At 46.1% G+C, this 19,573-nt stretch overlaps 1 protein-coding gene across 5 annotated transcripts in view; it reads left to right on the top strand.

Moving 5' to 3' along the window:
* The window catches only part of LOC126457378 (GTPase-activating protein skywalker), a 313,983-nt gene that overhangs the window by 105,814 nt on the left and 188,596 nt on the right, over nucleotides 1-19,573 (top strand). For 4 of the 5 annotated variants that reach the window (XM_050093629.1, XM_050093631.1, XM_050093632.1 and 1 more), the window contains exon 2: nucleotides 18,130-18,153. The gene's annotated coding sequence lies outside the window, so the exon portion shown is untranslated. Of the gene's footprint in view, nucleotides 1-17,692; nucleotides 17,736-18,129; nucleotides 18,154-19,573 lie in introns of those variants that run through there. The other variant, XM_050093630.1, reaches the window with a different exon arrangement.

The following is a 19,573-nucleotide window of genomic DNA, read 5'->3' on the forward strand; positions in this document are numbered from 1 at the left end:
AGATTTGTGGATAATTGGTTTTAGAGCGGAACGCACGATCGAAGTGGTTGCTCACGATTGTACGCGGGAGTAATTTGCGAAAGCTAAGTGAATGAAAACATGCACACCGCCATGACAAGTGGCATTGCGCATTCGCGCTCTACCTGCGTACTGACAATCATGGTGGCACTGGAAGCGTAAACAAATCTAGATTTTTAATGCACAACCGAACAATATCTTTGATATTCCACAACGATCAAACAGGTATATGAACGAGGAAGTTCCTCCGTGAAGCCGACGTTTCGAGCATACATATTGTAATGAAACGGAGTCATGCTCAAAACACTATACACTCTTTTTTGCGTTCACAGTTAACTGGGCATGGACAGCGGGTAGATTCCATAAAAGAAAGCAGTTCAGCGCACAAGATCCTGACTTTTTCCACTTTTGTGTACCTTCACACATTGTCGTGCATAACTGTGCACTAGTTCCATATTCTCATCGCTCTAGTGTTTCATTCTTGTCACCGTGCCTGCTCTTCTGTCACTTCCTAAATAAGAATTTGACGTCAGGAATGCCGCTTTACACTGGACTGGTCTTATGGCCTGGTGATGGTGATGTTATTTAGATGTTGAGTGTCCTGTGTGCGTTCAGGCTCAAACTTGTAACAGCAATATCAGCAACAGTTGCATCATGTATTAGACAATGTGGATTGTACCGAATTAACTGTCGGTCAATTTCTGTTGTCGAGAGGGCGTAAAAACAACACTGACAACTCGCAGCACTGTTAAGTCCAATTTCATTCTATCTGAAAATTATTTATGTATGTGCACATTAACGTCAGACGGAAAAGAAAGGAAAATACCTGACCAAAGTATTAAACAAGTCTTCACACTTTTGCTCAAATAATCCTGTCACTATTTCTTAAGAGAGTGGTGCCCTCTAATTTCTTAAGAACGCATAATGCCTAGCTGATTTTAGAATGTAGTTCCATCTGTTCTCTTATCACATTTGATCAGTTTTCTTAAATAATTTGAAATAGCAATGAATTACTTATCTCATGTGGATCATTTTTTCGCCATAACTGTATGAGCGTTTATAACATGCGTCTTCGTATGAATATGTTGATGTACGGAAGCGAATGAGAGGTGACTCAGGTCCAGACCTCCGCCTTTCGCGTATAGTACTGAGCATCAGCTGTGTGTTTCGGACCAGCTGTTAGCTTAACTACCACTTTCTATGAATTCTGTCTTGGCACAGTATCCATGTACTGACAATCTTCCATTGTAGCTGCGTAATCTAAGTATACACCTTCTTTAGAAATAAAAAAAAATCATCCGACTTACCTGCGAAGACCTCTGTTTGTACTGCTATCTCCCGTTTCTTCCTTCCTCTCACTGCATTAATTAGGAAACGGAGGACTGCGTATATTCCGTTTCAGTCTACCCCGACGATTTGCTTGTCGCATCGATAGGACTGTTTCTTCAAGTTCGTGTTTGTAATAGGCGTGCCTGGTGCTCCTCAATATTTTATGCCTTTCGTTTGACTCATTTCACATTAGTTCCTTTGCACTGCTACGATGTGTCCCTCGTTTGCAGTGTTCGTCAGGGTGACTCAAAACTATATCGTATTTGTTTCTCCATTAGTTGCACGCCGTCGGTTAGAAATTTCTATCTGGTCATATGCTTCCGCCGTGCAAGTTTGTTGTATAGTTTTTCTGTTGTGCTCAGATCCTCTACTTAGCTCATCTATTTCCTCTATTCATTTTTACAGTCTTCATCGATACCTCTTGATGACAGTAAGAATCTATTTCTTCACAATTTTCACAACATTTTTCCTTATTTATCCGCGCTCTGTAAACAAAACAGCTGCCATAATTAACAAAATAGGGCGGCGAAGAGAAATTGAGCCATGCGAACATAGTGTCTGAGTGACTGCAAAGTGTTATCAACACGTGAAGTCGCAGACGTCAATATTAGTACGTGCCACTAATAGAAGTAAGAGTTTACCACCAATAGTTTTTCAGGAATTCTTGATTAATCTATAGAAACCTCCATAGCGACATCCAAATCAACAGTTCAAAATTAACTCTGGGCCGTAAGTTACTAATGCTGTGTTCCTCTTTGGAGTTTTCTTGACTTCGCATTAGAAAACATATCCTGTTACCTTTCGCTGAACATTGGCCATTATTGCCACTTCTATAAAGGGCACTCAGATGAAAACGAGACAGTTGGAAAAAAAAAAAAGGCCAGGTGCTACTAGGACTCGCGCACTGAGGGTTTTGTCAAACTTAATTCTGTATATAGATTGCCCATCTATTCCAGGAACCGAGGATAACGATAACTTTTGCCTGTTATAGTCGTTGATAGATATCGGTCCCGGGGATACCAAGATTTTCGAGCATGTTTTCATTTCAGGTTTGAAGTCTAATAACAAATGGCAAATGAACAGTTTCTCGTGTGATTTTATATCAAACAAACAATTTCCGGATTCTTCCTTTGATTTTAGTGTGAAACCTTGCTTCTTGCCAAATTTCGTGGTACTAGGTCAACGGGAAGTGCCAGTAGGTTCTGATGAGTGAGTTTGCGAGTTTCAAAATATGTGACGTAAATTGACATAGCTTTCAATTGCATTGACTTAGAAGCTTCACGTTCTCACATCGCGAAGGGACCACAGACCTTAATGTGTAACACAAATTTCGACTTGATGCTTTACCAATTCCTGAGAAAAAGGGTTTTGAACTGTCGGATGCGGACAGACAGACAGACGGACAACAAAGTGATCGTGTAAGCGTTTCATTTTCACCGATTAAGGTACGGAATCCTAAAAAGTAAGAAATTTATTATTTCAAAAGTAATCGTCGTAACTCGTATACATGTATTTTACTGTGAGACAAGACTTAGTGTCTTCATGAAAAAACGTTTGCGGTTGCCTGCGGAAACATGATTGTAGCCAGCCGTGCATCTCTTATTCTGAAACAAATCGACGGCCACAAATGTCTTCCTTCAGTGCTCCAAAAAATGAAAATCGATTGGGGGGAGATGGGACTGTATGGTGGATGTTTAAGGGCTTCCCAGCGAAACGTCTGCAGTGTAGTCAAGTCGACTTTGACAACACTTGGGCGGGCATTATCCTGCAACAAAATGATGCCACCGTCAACATCCCGAGGCATTTGGATTTGGCGCGCTTCAGTTGTGCGTTAATTGTAGCGCCGTGTTCCAGAAAGTCAATGAGCAGCAGCCTCTTGCAGTCGGCGAAAAAGGTCATCACGACTCTTCCGGAGCTGGCGTGCCTTTTGTTTCGACTACACTGCAGAATTGTCGTTGGGAAATCCTTACACTTCCTCAACAGAGTCCCAACCTGTCTCCATTCGATTTCAGTATTTTTATAACCCTGAAGAAAGACATTGTGGCCATCCATTTGCTTCGGACGAATACGTCTGGGCACAGTCATGGTTTCGCAGGCAACGGCGAACGTTTCTCCATGAAAGCACTGACCGTCTTATTTCAGAGTGGGATAAACGTTTTAAAAGTTATTTGTATTACTTTTGTAGTAATAGACAGTTTACTTCGATCTTAATAATACAAATATAAAATGTTTCTCTGTAAAAATAAGTTTGTTAATATCAAAATCGTTTTAACGTAAACTACGAACTACTTTTGATTAAAAAAAGAGGCAAAAGCATATATAAGTCTTGTAATTAATTTAAGAACTATAACATCATCACAATGTCACAAATGTGACAACGTTATAATTTATACAATATCGAAAATAGCTCTGAGCACTATGGGACTAAACTTCTAAGGTCATCAGTCCCCTAGAACTTAGAACTACTTAAACCTAACTAACCTAAGGACATCACACACATCCATGCCCGAGGCAGGATTCGAACCTGCGACCGTAGCGGTCTCGCGGTTCCAGACTGTAGCGCCTAGAACCGCACGGCCACCTCGGCCGGCTATACAATATCAGATCGAGGTGTGCAGCCCCCTTATCAGTATTTCACTGACCAGTACGATTGCAGCTCTGCAGACCGGCTATGCAACCATATAAATAAGTGGAATTGCTGTATCTCTGTAGTTTCCGGCTAAATACGGAAAGTAATTTTTCGTTATGTTTTATATAATTACTAGGATAGGACCGTTCCCTTACTGTCCGTCGTTATTCGCTTGCTGTGGTTTGCCAGTTCTACAAGTGGACTTGGGAATCGGCAGGGAACAATGGTCAGCATGTGGATGTGCACATTCTCCTGACTAAAGGCAATCAGGCTCTTCCCCAAGCAAGTGAACAGGATTCGGCGTTCCATAGCATGTAATGTCTAGAACAACTTCCCATTTTCAAGACTATGTTTTCGTGCTACTGTGTACTCCGGATTCTCCGTGGACCCACGCCTGGATGAAGGGGTTTCTAAAAGCATTTCGACGAGCGCTTGGCTTATTCCGATGTTGTCATTAGATGAAAATGAAAGGCCTTGCTTATGTCCAGCGAGTAATAATTTTACATGCGATAGAAAAGAAAGCTTATTTTGACACACAGTGACTGCTTGGCTTGGTAGTTGACACGTTAATTTAGTCATAACATACGACATCTTTTTAGTCGGTATAATAAAGCGAGCCCATGGCACCCCACTACTTAATTCCTATGTACTGGGCGTTCGGAAATTCCCGTTACAAACTTCTACAACTTGAAGAGAGAGAAGTGAGTACATAATATTGTATACATGAACCCGTGTCCAGAAACATCCAATGACGCTACAGAGCGTAAATGTATGTATATACAGGGTGATTCCGTGATGGCATTACAAAGTTTTTAGAATGACGGAGGAGGACAAATGTATTAATTTGAGGTAAGGGCCCCTGTACCGGAAACAAAGTTACTAGCGAAAACCTTTCTGATACCTCAGACAGCTCAGTACATGCACTGGTACTGTTGTTGCTGAGATTGTAGGGTAGCCAACTTTCAGGGGTGGTAATATTGACCAAAACAAGGAAAAAATGTCTGGTAAACATGAGCTCTAAAATGCCGATGAGCTATGGGCGCTAGTTCATCTTCGTTGCTGTGAAACAAATCTCTTATCATCGTCGTTATCTTTTTCGTCTTGACCATCGTCCTCCCGGTTCGTGACGTTCACGCAACTGGATGCTTCAACATAAAGAGGATTCAAAGGCCATGTACAGGGTTATTACAAATGATTGAAGCGATTTCACAGCTCTACAATAACTTTATTATTTGAGATATTTTCACAATGCTTTGCACACACATACAAAAACTCAAAAAGTTTTTTTAGGCGTTCACAAATGTTCGATATGTGCCCCTTTAGTGATTCGGCAGACATCAAGCCGATAATCAAGTTCCTCCCACACTCGGCGCAGCATGTCCCCATCAATGAGTTCGAAAGCATCGTTGATGCGAGCTCGCGGTTCTGGCACGTTTCTTGGTAGAGGAGGTTTAAACACTGAATCTTTCACATAACCCCACAGAGAGAAATCGCATGGGGTTAAGCCGGGAGAGCGTGGAGGCCATGACATGAATTGCTGATCATGATCTCCACCACGACCGATCCATCGGTTTTCCAATCTCCTGTTTAAGAAATGCCGAACATCATGATGGAAGTGCCGTGGAGCACCATCCTGTTGAAAGATGAAGTCGGCGCTGTCGGTCTCAAGTTGTGGCATGAGCCAATTTTCCAGCATGTCCAGATACACGTGTCCTGTAACGTTTTTTTCGCAGAAGAAAAAGGGACCGCAAACTTTAAACCGTGAGGCATCCAGAAGCTTTAAACTGCGCATACCATCGCCGAATGGAGTTAGCAGTTGTTGGATCTTTGTTGAACTTCGTCCTGAAGTGTCTTTGCACTGTTATGACTGACCGATGTGAGTGCATTTCAAGCACGACATACGCTTGCCGGCTGGAGTGGCCGAGCGGCTAAAGGCGCTACAGTCTGGAACCGCACGACCGCTACGGTCGCAGGTTCGAATCCTGCCTCGGGCATGGATGTGTGTGATGTCCTTAGGTTAGTTAGGTTTAAGTAGTTCTAAGTTCTAGGGGACTTATGACCACAGCATTTGAGTCCCATAGTGCTCAGAGCCATTTGAACCGTTTTTTTGACATACGCTTTCTCGGCTCCTGTCGCCATTTTGTCTCACTGCGTTCTCGAGCGCTCTGGCGGCAGAAACCTGAAGTGCGGCTTCAGCCGAACAAAACTTTTGAGTTTTTCTACGTATCTGTACTGTGTCGTGACCATATGTCAATGAATGGAGCTACAGTGAATTTATGAAATCGCTTCAATCATTTGTAATAGCCCTGTATTCAGTTGTCACAAAAATGTGAGGTGCCTGAATGTCAGCCGTCAAAGAAATAAATTACTACAATCGCAAGCAAGTAACGTGTAGTATCTGTATCAAAACATTTGTAACGTACGATATGTGAACTTATCGTAATTAATAAATGTTTTAGAATTTTAATTTTGTTGCTGCATTCAAAGTAGTTCATTTCTTGTAAAATGCAGCACTGAAGATAGGCAGTACCCGAAACGGGCTATTACTGTAGTCATTATTCCTCAGTAACAATGTTCCCAATACTGAGAACTGCTTTCTTCAAGAACTATCAGCAATATTATTATTAAATTTATACCTCCAATATACTGACTTGAATTAATTTTCATTATATGAATTATATCATGATTGATTTTAAACTGAATTTAGGTTTAAAGTTGAAGCTCAATTGATTATACCATGAAGAGGGCAAATATTCGCATTGGTAAGATACAGAAGACAGATTTTAAGTTCGTCGTAGCCTTAGCTTAATTCTGATTCCCTATACCACTGTAACTGATTCATGTGTAGATAGTTCGGAAAAGCCTTGGTCGATTGTTTCCACACATCACTGTTTCGTTCTCGGTTAAAATACCTTTTAGTGTAGACTTGAACCTAAAAAGAACAAGTTCAGTCAAAATAGTCCCGTGTATTGCCTTTCCCGTTTTCAAACCAAACGCGACTGGCTGTCCAGAAACACAAAAATTTCTTGTAAGCATAGCAGAGGCACAGAAAAGGCCGTCCGCTTTAATAAGCTAGGCACCTATACATGGTGTTCGGGAATTCCCGTTGTAGACTTCTAGGGCTTGTAGAGAGGAGTGAGTAGGAACCCATGTCCGGAAACGTCATCCAACGTCGCTAGAGCGTCAGAGTTATACCTCCTGGCGCCTGTAACTGTATGTATATACGGTGTGATTACGTGGCGATGTTACAAACTTTCTAGGATGTTGGAGAAGGTTAAATGTATTGATTTGCGGTAAGGGTCCCTGTACCAGAAACGAACGAGTCGAAAGTTGCAAGTGAAAACAGTTCTGATACCTCTTGAGAGTGGAATACAGGCACTGACACTGTTGTTTCTAAGATTGTAGGGTAGGCAACTTTCAGAGGTGGTAGTATGGACCGAAACAAGCAAAAATGTCTAGTAAACATGGGCTCTAAAATCGATACCTCGATAGCTATGAGCAATTTTCCAATAGAGCTGTATTTCACAGTAACGAAGACGAACAAGTGCCCATAGTTCCTCAGCATTTTAGAGCCCATGTTTACTAGACTTTTTTCCTCGTTTTGGTCCATACTGCCACCTTTGAAATTTGCCTACCCTTAGCAACAGCAGTACCAGTACATGTCCCCCTGAGAGCCCAGGGGTTAGAATAGGCCAGAGGTATTCCTGCCTGTCGTAAGAGACGACTAAAAGGAGTCTCACTCGTTTCGGCCTTTATGTGATGGTTCCCTGTCGAGTTTGACCTCCATCTTTCTAAAGAGCAAGCTAATTGGGGAAGGGCGCCTTACAAGGTGCATTGTGTTCATCGTGCATTGAGATCTTTAGCCCACTTTCTCGTCGTCGCATTGCAGTCCCATTTTTTCTCCATCTCTTGGGCGAGAACACCTTCCTGGGTGCGTTTTCCACCATGCACTAGGCAGTGTCGCTTTCTGCGCCGGCGATGACCATGGGCTTCTTAGCACCTCATATCCAGCACGGTAGCCAGTCCATTGTGGTGGGGCTGCCATGTACCCTGACAACACAGCGATCGCTCTGCTGATGCCTGCGGTTTGAACTCCCCACGTATGCCATGGAGTAGATGTCCATCTCCCTGGGGTATCAGGACTCCCGGCAATGGCCACCACGCCAGTTTGCCCCTGCTGAGGCTGGGTGGCGCCCGTGGGCCCCTGCCCGGAGTGGGTGGCGTCAGGGCGGATGACACGCCATGAAGTGAAGTGTAGTACGTCATCTTTTGCTGGTGGCCCGCCGCCAGCAGTCTCTAAGTGGGCTAAGAAATATGACCCCAAATCGTTGCTCTCCGTGGCCACAAGCCCCAGCACCTCGTATGTACGAGAGTTGATGGGGAATATTTCGTGTGCATGACGTTTTTTGTGAAGCATTTGGAGGAAAAGTTAGGAGAGGTGAAGGACTTGTCCAAAATGTGCTCTGGGTCAGTCTTGATAAAAACAGCATCATCTGCCCAGTCACGGACATAACTCTTTCGTGACAAGTTGGGGGATGTTTCTGTTACCATCACACCCCATAAGAGCTTAAATACGGTCCATGGTATTATATTCAACAGGTACCTTCTTTTGCAGTCTTGGCGACGAGCTGCGCGCCAATTTAGAGCGGCGAGATGTTCATTTCGTCCAGCGCGTCCATCGGGGTCCGAGGAATAATCAGGTAGCCACCAGTGCCTTCATCTTGACCTTCGAGGGTGACACATTGCCTGAGAAGGTCAAGGTGATGGTCTGCCTCTGTGGCGTCAAGCCATATATCCCTCCCCCGATGCGGTGCCTTAAATGCTGGAAGTTCGGCCATATGTCTTCCTGCTGTACTTACACCATCACATGTCGAGATTGTGGACATCCATCACAGCCCAATACTCCATGTGCCCCACTTCCCATCTGTGTCAACTGCGGCGAGCATCATTCAACTTGTTCACCAGACTGCAGGATTTTACAGAAAGAGAGGAAAACCGACTGGCCTACACTGAGGCAAAGAGTCCCCACTTCTGAGCCAGAGAAGCGTATTGAGCCAGAGAAGCGTAAGTCTTCTTCGGCTCCTCTCGCTAGGCAGGGGTCCCGTGCGTCACTCACTTCCCAGGTTTCTGCTAGTGGGAAAGATGACACCCGACAGTGGCTGGAGAGCCCAAACGCAGCTGGTCGTAGGGCTTCACGCTCGTAGCCCCGGAAACTGAATCAATGAAGTCCTCCCAGCCAGGGAAAAGCGCGAGAAATCAAAAAAGAAGACCCCTAAGAACAAGGAACTTGCGGTGGCACCCACACCCCCACTACCTACAAGCTCTGCATCTGAGGATGGGTGTGGAGATTCTGGCGTCCACTGAGGACCTAGATCTCGCCGGACATTCTGACACAATGGATATAGACTGCTCAGGCAAAAAGTCGATGGCAGCAGGTGATCCTGAGGCGTAAACTACCCCGCCAGTCGAATTGCGGCTGTTTTTTCCACCGCCTGCCTGAGCTGCGGCAACTGTTAGCTTTACACCTGCTTTCTGCATTGCCCTCCAGGAAACCTGGTTCCCGACAATGCGGAACCCTTCCCTCCGCGGCTATAAGGGAGATTACAGGAACTGTAGCGACTATAATCGAGTGTCAGGCGGAGTTCGCGTTTATGTCCCTGAACTCAGTCTGTAGTGAACCTGTGCCCCTTCAACCCTTCAAACCCCTCTTGAAGCTGCGGCTGTCAAAATATGGACGACGCAGGAAATAACTGTCTGCAATGTATATCTTCCTCCAGATGGTGCATTACCCCTGAATGTATTAGCTGCACTGATTGATCAACTTCCTAAAGCTTTCCTACTTCTGGGAGATTTTAACGCCTATAACCCCTTGTGGGGTTGCACCGTGCTTACTGGCCAAGGCAGATCTGTCGGAACTTAACTGTCTCAGTTCGACCTCTGGCTCTTAAATACTGGGACCGCCATATACACTGCTGGCCACCGTAAATGCAACACCAAGAAAGACAAGAGGTAGCACAACAAAATTTATTTTTTAGATAACATGTTGACCAAGTATCAAATGATTACGTTTACAGACTTCTGTGACATGTGGTTCCTGCCAGAATCAGTAGCCAGAGTAGCCGCTATTGTTGGAGATCACCGCTGCCACACGTCTCGACATTGAGTCAAAGAGACGTTGGATGTGTTCCTGGGGTACAGCAGCCCAAGAAGCTTCCACACGTTGCCAAAGATCATCTGGTGTGGCAGCTGGGGATGTAATCTGGGTCACTCGTTGAGCAACCATGGACCACATGTTTTCTATCGGCGAAAGATCCGGAGAGCGAGCCGGCCAGGGAAGCACTTCAATCTGGTTATTGACGAAGAACCTTTGGACAATGCGTGCCACGTGTGGTCGCGCATTATCCTGTTGAAATATGGCTGTGGCCGAGCCCTGAAGGTAAGGAAGGACAACTGGCTCCAGCACCTCGGATATGTAGCGCCGGCTATTTAAAGTACCGGCAATGCGTACTAGAGGCGTGCGAGAGTAATATCCAGTACCGCCCCATACCATAATACCCGGTGCAAGACCAGTGTGGCGGTGCATAATGCAGCTGTCCAGCATCCTCTCTCCACAGTGTCTCCACACTCGAATCCGACCATCGTGGTGCTGCAGACAGAAGCGTGCCTCGTCAGTAAAGACAACGTCATTCCATTTTGCCGTCCACATCCGTCTGTCATCACACCATTGGCGACGGAGACGTCTGTGGTTCTGCGTCAATGGTAGACGAAGCAATGGACGTCTTGCGGACAGACCACTCTGCTGTAAACGGCGTCGAATGGTACGCGCAGACACTGGATGATGCGTTACAGACGCAATGTGCTGTGCTATGGTTCGGGATGTCACTGAGCGATCCGTCACTGCCATGCGCACAATTTGCCTATCAGCACGTGCAGTGGTGCGCCGAGGTGAATGCGATCGACCACGTCGGTCCGTCGTACCCTCCTGCATCCAACGGTCACATATCCGCATTGCAGTTGTTTGGTTTCGTCCAACACGACTAGCGATTTCTCTGTATGATAATCCACAATCTCGGTAAGCCACTATCCTTCCTCTGTCGAACTCGTATACTTGATCAAACGATGTTCGCTGTTGTCTACGAGGCATAACTGATCGTTTTGTGAAACAACCACAAGGTAAACACACGTGCCGAACATACACTCGTCGAAATCGCCAAGCCTTAAATGGCGCCATGAGGTGGCGCCACAGGCGCGCGTGATGTGCGTCTGAGCTGAAATTCTAATCAGTTGCATATCTCATCGCTGCAAACCCATGGTGTAAATTTCACTTGATTCGGATGCTACCTTCAGGGTGTTGCATTTACGGTGGCCAGCGGTGTATTTCAGTGTGTCTCGAGTTAGTTACTCGGCCATTGATTTGTCAATTTGCAGCCCAGGACTTCTCCCATTTAGCCACTGGAGAGCACATGACGACCTGTGCGTTACCACTTCCCCATCGCCCTGTCACTGCCCCAGCATCAGGCCCACGGACGCCTGCCAAGTTGGACTTTAAACAAGGCGGACTGGGAAACTTTCACCTCTGCCATCAACGATGACTCCGCCCCACATGGTAACATCGATGTAATGGTTGAGCAGGTGACAACCACAATCGTTTCTGCGGCAGAAAACGCGATCCCTCGCCCCCGGCGAAAGACAGTCCCTTGGTGGTCGCCAGAAGTCGCTGAGGCAATTACAGATCGTCGGCGAGTTCTATAGAAACATAAGCGACACCCTTCCCTAGAGCATCTGATAGCCTTTAAGCGGCTCCGTGCCCGTGTACGCCAGCTCATAAAACGACGGAAACAGGAGTGTTGGGAGAGGTACGTGTCGATCGTTGGGTGCCACACGTCACCTTCCTAAGTCTGGACGAAGATCAGACGTCTTTTTGGGTACCAGACCCCAACAGGTATCCCTGGCGTCACCATCAAAGGTGTGCTACATACTGACGCAAACGCGATTGTCGAGCAATTTGCTGAGCACTATGCTGGAGCCTCTGCGTCAGAGAACTACCCGCCAGCCTTTCCCACCCTCAAATAGGGGATGGAAAGGAAAGTCCTCTCGTTCACTACACGCCACAGTGAACCCTATAACTCCCGATTTACTGAGTGGGAGCTACTCAGCGCACTTGCACATTGCCCTGACACAGCTCCTGGGCCGGATCGGATCCACAGTCAGATGATTAAACATGTCTCGTCTGACTACAAGCGCCATCACCTTGTCATTTTCGACCGGTCTGGTGCGATGGCGCCTTTCCATCGCAATGGCGGGAGAGCACCATCATTACAGTGCTCAAGCCTGGCAAAAAGCCGCTTGATGTGGACAGCTATCGGCCCATCAGCCTCACGTTCTTTGTGAGCTGCTGGAACGTAGGGTGTGTCGGTGGTTGGGTTGGGTCCTGGAGTCAAGTGGTCTACTGGCTCCATGCCAGGGCAGCTTCCGCCAGGGTCGCTCTACCACTGATAATCTTGTGTCCCTCGAGTCTGCCATCCGAACAGCCTTTTCCAGACACCTTGTTGCCGTCTTTTTTGATCTACGCAAAGCGCATGAGACGACCTGGCGACATCATATGCTTGCCACATTATAAGATTGGGGTCTCCGAGGCCAGCTCCCGATTTTTATCCACAATTTCCTGTCGCTCCGTACTTTCCGTGTCCAAGTTGGTGCCTCCCATCGTTTCGCCCATATCCAGGAGAATGGGATCCCACAGCGCTCTGTATTGAGTGTATCACTATTTTTAGTGGCCATTAACAGTCTAACTGCAGCTGTAGGGCCGTCCGTCTGACCCTCTCTGTATGCAGACGAGTTCTCCATTTTACACTGCTCCACCAGCACTGGTGTTGCTGAGCAGCGCCTAAAGGGAGCCATCCACAAGGCGCAGTCATGAGCTCTCGCCCACGGCTTCCAGTTTTCGACCGGAAGTCGTGTGTCATGCAATTCTATCGGCGTTGTATCGTTCATCAAGAACCAGAACTTTACCTTAATGACGATCACCACTCACTGTAGTGGAGACACATCGATTCTTAGGACTTGTTTTCGACGCCCGATTGACTTGGCTACCTCACATTCGTCAGCTTAATCGGAAGTGCTGGCAGCACCTCAGTGCCCTCCGCTGCCTGAGTAACACCAACTAGGGTGCAGATCGCTCTACGCTGCTGCAGCTCTACAGAGCCCTTGTTCAGTCTCGCCTTGACTGTGGTATTCTGGTTGTTTATGGTTCGGCGGCGCCCTCATCGTTGCGTTTACTCGACCCAGTGCATCACTGTGACGGTCGCCTAGCGACAGAAGCTTTTAGAGCGAGTCCGGTGACCAGCGTCCTTGTGGAGGCCGGAGTCCCTCCATTGCACGTTAGCCGTGTACAACTGCTGGCCAGTTACATTGCATACGTTCGTAGTTTTCCTGCGCATCCGAATCACCGTCTCCTTTTCCCACCCACGCCGGTTCATCTCTCGCATCGGCGGCCCAGGTCAGGTCTTTTTATTGCAGCTTGTCCGATCCCTTGTTTCCGAACTGGAGCCCTTGCATTTACCACCTATACTTTAGGTCCATTCACGTACACCTCCATGATGTATACCTAGGCCGCGGTTTCGCCTGGACCTGTCATATGGCCCTAAGGACTCAGTTAACCGCGCGGCTCTGCGCTGCCACTTCCTCTCGATTCTTGGCATGTACCGAGGCCACGAAGCGGTTCACACCGACGGCTCAATGGGTGATGCTCACTTCGGCTTCGCGTATGTCCATGGAGGACATACTGAACAGCATTCCTTGCCCGATGGCTGCAGTGTTTTCACTATTGAGCTGGTGGCTCTATCGCGTGCTCTTGAGCACATCTGTTCATGCCCTGGGGAGTCGTTTCTTTTGTGTACTGACTCCTTGAGCAGCCTACAAGCTATCGACCAGTGCTACCCTCGTCATCCTTTGGTAGCAACCATCCAGGAGTCGCATCTATGCCCTGGAACGGTCCAGTCGTTCAGTGGCGTTTGTGTGGACCCCAGGTCACGGCGGCATCCCAGGCGACCAAGTGTAAATTAGTGAACTGTCTCGGGTGGAATGTAGCCGCGTGTAGTAATGATACATCGCTCGAAATATGGGTCCCGAGGAAATGTCCAACTGAAAAGAGGAATAAGGGGCCTCCGAGGACAACAGAAAGCGCAATGAAGAAGTATGTCAACAGGGGATAAAAGCAAACTAATGGAAATGTTGGGAATGAGGGAGACAATTGACTGTTCATATTGTGAAATAATTTCCTCTAGTGAATAGTCATTGACAGAAAGGTATCATTGAAGAAAGGGAGAGAAATGCTGGCTTGCATTAAAAAATTGGCCAAGTACGATTAGGATTCGTGCACTGAGGGTTCTGTACAAACTGAATTATGTATGTAGATAGTTTATCCATCCTGGGAATCGAGAATCTCGATGATTTTTGCCTGTTATCGATACTATCAAGATATTAGTTCTTGGAATGCCAAGACCGTATCAAAATCTCTGCCGTAGTTCCTGAGAGACTGGTGCAGACATAAAAAAAGTGAGCAGGTGACTGCAGTTAATATATGTAGAGAGAAGATTTAATAAAGTTTACATCGCCCATTTATATATTTATACTTCTTCTTTTAGGCTATCTCCCCCCCCCCCCCTGTTTATCCACATCCTTCACCCCCTCTCAGTGTCAGCTCCTCCATCCTTCAACCCTGCCCTTCTGCTCCTTCCCCTCTCCCCTCTCCCCTCTGCTCTTTGCTCCTTCTGTCTCTGTCTATCTCCTCCCCCTTCCCTCACTATTTTTCCATCTCGTCCTGTCAATTTCTCTGTTTGTCTCCTCATTCCCCCTCTCTGTTTCCGTCTCCTGTCTCCCCTCTGTTCACCTCCTCCACCCCATTTCTCTTCCTATCTCCTCCTGCCCCTCCCATTGTCCATTTGCCCCCCCCCCCCAAGCCCTTTGTTCCTTTCTCCCCCTCTGTCCATTTGTTTCTTGCTCCCCCTCTGTCCATTTGTTTCTTGCTCCCCCTCTGTCCATTTGTTTCTTGCTCCCCCTCTGTCCATTTGTTTCTTGCTCCCCCTCTGTCCATTTGTTTCTTGCTCCCCCTCTGTCCATTTGTTTCTTGCTCCCCCTCTGTCCATTTGTTTCTTGCTCCCCCTCTGTCCATTTGTTTCTTGCTCCCCCTCTGTCCATTTGTTTCTTGCTCCCCCTCTGTCCATTTGTTTCTTGCTCCCCCTCTGTCCATTTGTTTCTTGCTCCCCCTCTGTCCATTTGTTTCTTGCTCCCCCTCTGTCCATTTGTTTCTTGCTCCCCCTATGTCCATTTGTTTCTTGCTCCCCCTATGTCCATTTGTTTCTTGCTCCCCCTCTGTTCATTTGTTCCTTTCTACCCCTGTGTCCATCTGCTTTTTCCTGTCCCCCTCTTTCCTTCTGTTCCTTTCCCTTCTCCTCTGTCCTTCTTGTCCTTCCCACCCTCTGTCTATCTGCTCCTCCCCCCTGTCCTTCTGCTCCCCCCCCCCCCCACCTGTTCATCTGCTCCTTCCTACCCTGTCCATCTGTTTCTTGCCCCCCTCGGTCCATCTGTCCTCTACCCCCTCTACGTCCGTCCCCTCCTCACCCTCTCTGTTTCTCTATCTCCTATTCCCCCTGTCCCTGTACATCACCTTTTCACTTCCCTCTCTGTCCATCTCCTCTCCCCCCATATCTGTGTCAAACTACTCCTTCACCACCTCTGTCTGTCCATCTCCTCATCCCCTACGCTCTCTCTCTCTCTCTCTCTCTCTCTCTCTCTCTCTCTCTCTCTCTCTCTCTCTCTTAGTTATCACTCCTACCTCAACAGGAAGTTGCGGTTCTTATCTCCATGGTATTTATTTCCAGGTGGTAAGTAGTATAAGTAATAAATTTAGTTTAAATCGATTCATGGGTTTAGGAAGAGCTTTTCACCTGTGGATTTGCCCATGTACGCACATGTTACTACATACATTTAACATATTTCTCACATATTTGTACACATATTTTACCTGTATTTATATCGAAATTTGCCCTGCAGTTTCGTTTTCATGTTTCTCATGATTTTGACATCATATCTCCTGAACTGTGTGTCATACAGCGATATAATTTTGCTGGTATATTCAGTAATGTACAAAAATGCTGTCCGCAAAATGTGCTGCGAATATAGGTAGTAGTAGAGAAGCAGAAAATTGAAACGACGTGCCTGATGCGGCAACTTTAGTGCACGAAGAGCGAAAATGTACGCGATAAGCTCCGTTCATTCCTTTCATCATTTTGTGGGTGTTGACAGCGAGAAAAGTTTCGTAAACGTTTGAAATTATGTTTTAAAGTTCGTTGCAAGTCACTAAGTGCACTTATTCTCAAATAGTGCACGAATATATTCTGTCTGTTGGCGCGTCGTGAGCTACGTTACTTTTCCGCCCCACACGCATCCCTGTGATACGTAGGTGGTTGTTTCCAAACTTTACGTGACATGTGTACCAGGCTTGGATGAAATCGGCCCAGTGGTTCAGGAGATGTGGAACATAAATACATATATAATACTTATTTACATACCTCCATTTTTATAATATGTATAGTTTTTTATTTACTTAATAAAACATGACTACAAGTTACATTTAATGTTCGGATGCAGTAATATTTTTCTATTATGCCTTTAATGATTGATGAATGCAGTATAAGATCTAATGGCAATAAGATATTTTTTATCAGCTATAATTACAGTTTTAACAATTTTTAGACTTTTCCCTTTACTTTTACTGAGAAACCGTACTACCGGCCAAATATCATTATTGCAGGTCACTTTACGTACGCTACAGGCTTTAATGAGCTATTCTGTGAGTATCAAAACATGTACACATGTATCCGTATCCTTTAATTTATTGACTCAGAAGGTTCAACGTTTTACACGGGCAAGGGCCAGTTGGCCTTAGTATCTGACATAAATCTAAATTTGAGACGACTACCCTTTGCTGAGACAAAGGGGTCATAACGAACGGACGGATGGAAAAAAATGATAATTTTTTCGTGTGATATAACTACAGATTAACCAATTTCGGACATTTTTCTTTTACTTGTGCTGTGAAAATTTGCTTGTTGCCAAATTTCATGATTGTCGGTCAACGGTTTTGATGAGTGAATAAATGGTCGTATCAGCCTGATACGTTCAGGAGAATAAGAGTTCTTAAAACTTGGAGGGTCGGACAGACGGACAACAAGGCGATCGTATAAGGATTCCGTTTTTACGGATTGAGTTACGGTACCGTAAAAAGAACAAAGTTACCAGCAGATTAAAGAAGCACAGAACAGAGGAAACGGAAGGACGATAGGTCGATACCTGACGTAAGACAGATATATCAAAGAAGACTGTATAGTGTTTCACACAATCGATGCTTTCGGAATGTGTGTCACTGACATGGTTCTAGCGCTCCGTACTGTTAACGCTCCGAACTGGGTACATAGACTAGCACTAGCTCTGCTGTGGAGACGAACGCCCGAGCGCTAAGGACATGAAAAAGCGAATCCAAGGGCGGGCGGTGCGGTCGGAGCGGCCGGAGGAAGTACGCGCGGCCTCGGAAGTCCGGCCGCAGGGCTCGTCTTCGTCACTGCGTATCGCAGCTGAGTGCGCGTGGGCCGCCTGGTGGGGGAAGGTGTGTGGGAGGGGAAGGGGAAGGGAGGGAGCTGTGGCTGCTCAGTGCAGCGCCAGCCGCAGCCCGCTCCGGTCCTTGCCGCCTGCTGAGCCCGTAAGTACCGGCAACCTGTTTCTGGCCCACAACCCGTTCGCTCAGTGCCCCTCGCTTCAAACAAGACTCGGAGTACTGTGTATTACCCCACACAAGCGCGTCATTGACTGACCTTGTTTTGGTCCGTCCAGAACCGTTTGCCTCCGTGGATCGTTAATTTTCTTTACGAAATTATCACGTTTTCCATCAAGCCATCTTTCTGTGCTCGTTAGAGTGAATGCTTTGGCTATTTTAATAAGGCTCGTGGGATTAAAAACTGACATTTGCTATATGCACTAAACTGGAAAAGTTCATTAATTGTAATCTGTAGTGTATGTCTGTAAAATTGCATTAATTATTACTATATTACTCCTTTCGCTTGATCAGTGCACTAATACTTCTTTTTCCTTTGCAGTATCCAAGAAGAGCAAGTACGAAAGTAAGTACAAACATCCTTATGTTACATAGAGCACAAATTTACGTTTTAACATTGTGTAAGTCTGTTGATCCCAAATAATGATAAAGCTGTGCAGCTGAAAGATTAATCTGTTGTGGTGATAGATCTAAATTGTCGCGGTTTTAGTAGCGTGTCAGTAAAAATAATAAAGCATGAAAGTTTTGAGAATCTAACTGTTCTCTTGACATTGAGCGATCATGAAAGAATCGTTTTAAATTTATACGAAGGCGTACCTTACGGGAATCAGGTGGCCCGAGCTTGAAGGACAGGGTGAAATAGGTCCCCCTGTCGAAGAGTTACGTACATACTGTTAGATGTCGCCTAAGGATCAGGCCATTATTATTTCGACGATACACTTCAGGAACCATTTCGAAACCAATTCGTATTTCCTTACTCCTACAGTAATACTAGGTGACTCATTAGATTACAACTGTAGAGGATATCTTGATTTACGTGTAAGAACGGAGAGCACGTCATCAGCCACATGTATAAAGGGCGGACTATCCGTTTCCCGTCAGCCTTTATCGGTCATGCGTAACAGCTGTTTCAGATGACAGTCTAAATGAGAGCGTAAGATTGCTCAGCGGAGCGCGCGTCTTTCTTATCTCGTCATTCCTTCACGATAACCAGTGGGGTCTTTCTTGAAATGAGGCTGCGGCGAGTCACGTCGTCAGGAATGCCGCTACAGCTTTAAGCGCTGCCTTCAGATGATTCGCCACTCTGCCATAGCTATTTTCGTACTGTTTTTCTCTCGTAGTTGTCATTACGCAACTCCCCGACTTAGGGACACGCTTTGCCCATTGTCTTATACGAAAAGCGATGCCAGGAAACCCGTATGCGTCTAAAAGCGCTAACTAGCTACCTGTGCAGATCTTGCTTTCGAACGCATGCTCGTTTAAAGAAGGGGCCGGCGATGCTTTCGCTGCGAGGAGCCGCCTGAGCAACAGGCAAGCTTGTAAGTGCGACCTGTTGCCGAATACCAGGGGCACTTGCTGCTTGTTTCTGTAAATTTTGCTAGTGGAGCTGTGTGATGAGATTGCGATTTGCATTCTGGGGCGCCGAGTTCTGTTGAATAATTCCGCAGCCCACGTCACGCACTGTAGCAGACGAGCAACAAATAGTTACCTGCATACCATTCTTATGCGAAATTCAAATCGGATGTTACAGTTTTTATTTATGGCGCCGTGAAGCTGCTTGCTTTCATAAGCTCTTTTTATCAGTGTTGCTGAGACTTGGTTGGTACTCTTTTTTTCCGCTGACACTCTTTAACTGTTGCGCTGATTTACGAAGATTGTGATGTCAAGTTTGATTTAGTAACTACATAATGTCGAGTCATTAGTCCCTGAACTTAAAGCCACTGTAGTTCTATACAATGGTAGTATTAAAAAAAGTCAGCCGCTAA

This window comes from Schistocerca serialis, chromosome 2 (assembly GCF_023864345.2).
Source record: "Schistocerca serialis cubense isolate TAMUIC-IGC-003099 chromosome 2, iqSchSeri2.2, whole genome shotgun sequence".
Lineage (NCBI taxonomy): Eukaryota > Metazoa > Arthropoda > Insecta > Orthoptera > Acrididae > Schistocerca > Schistocerca serialis.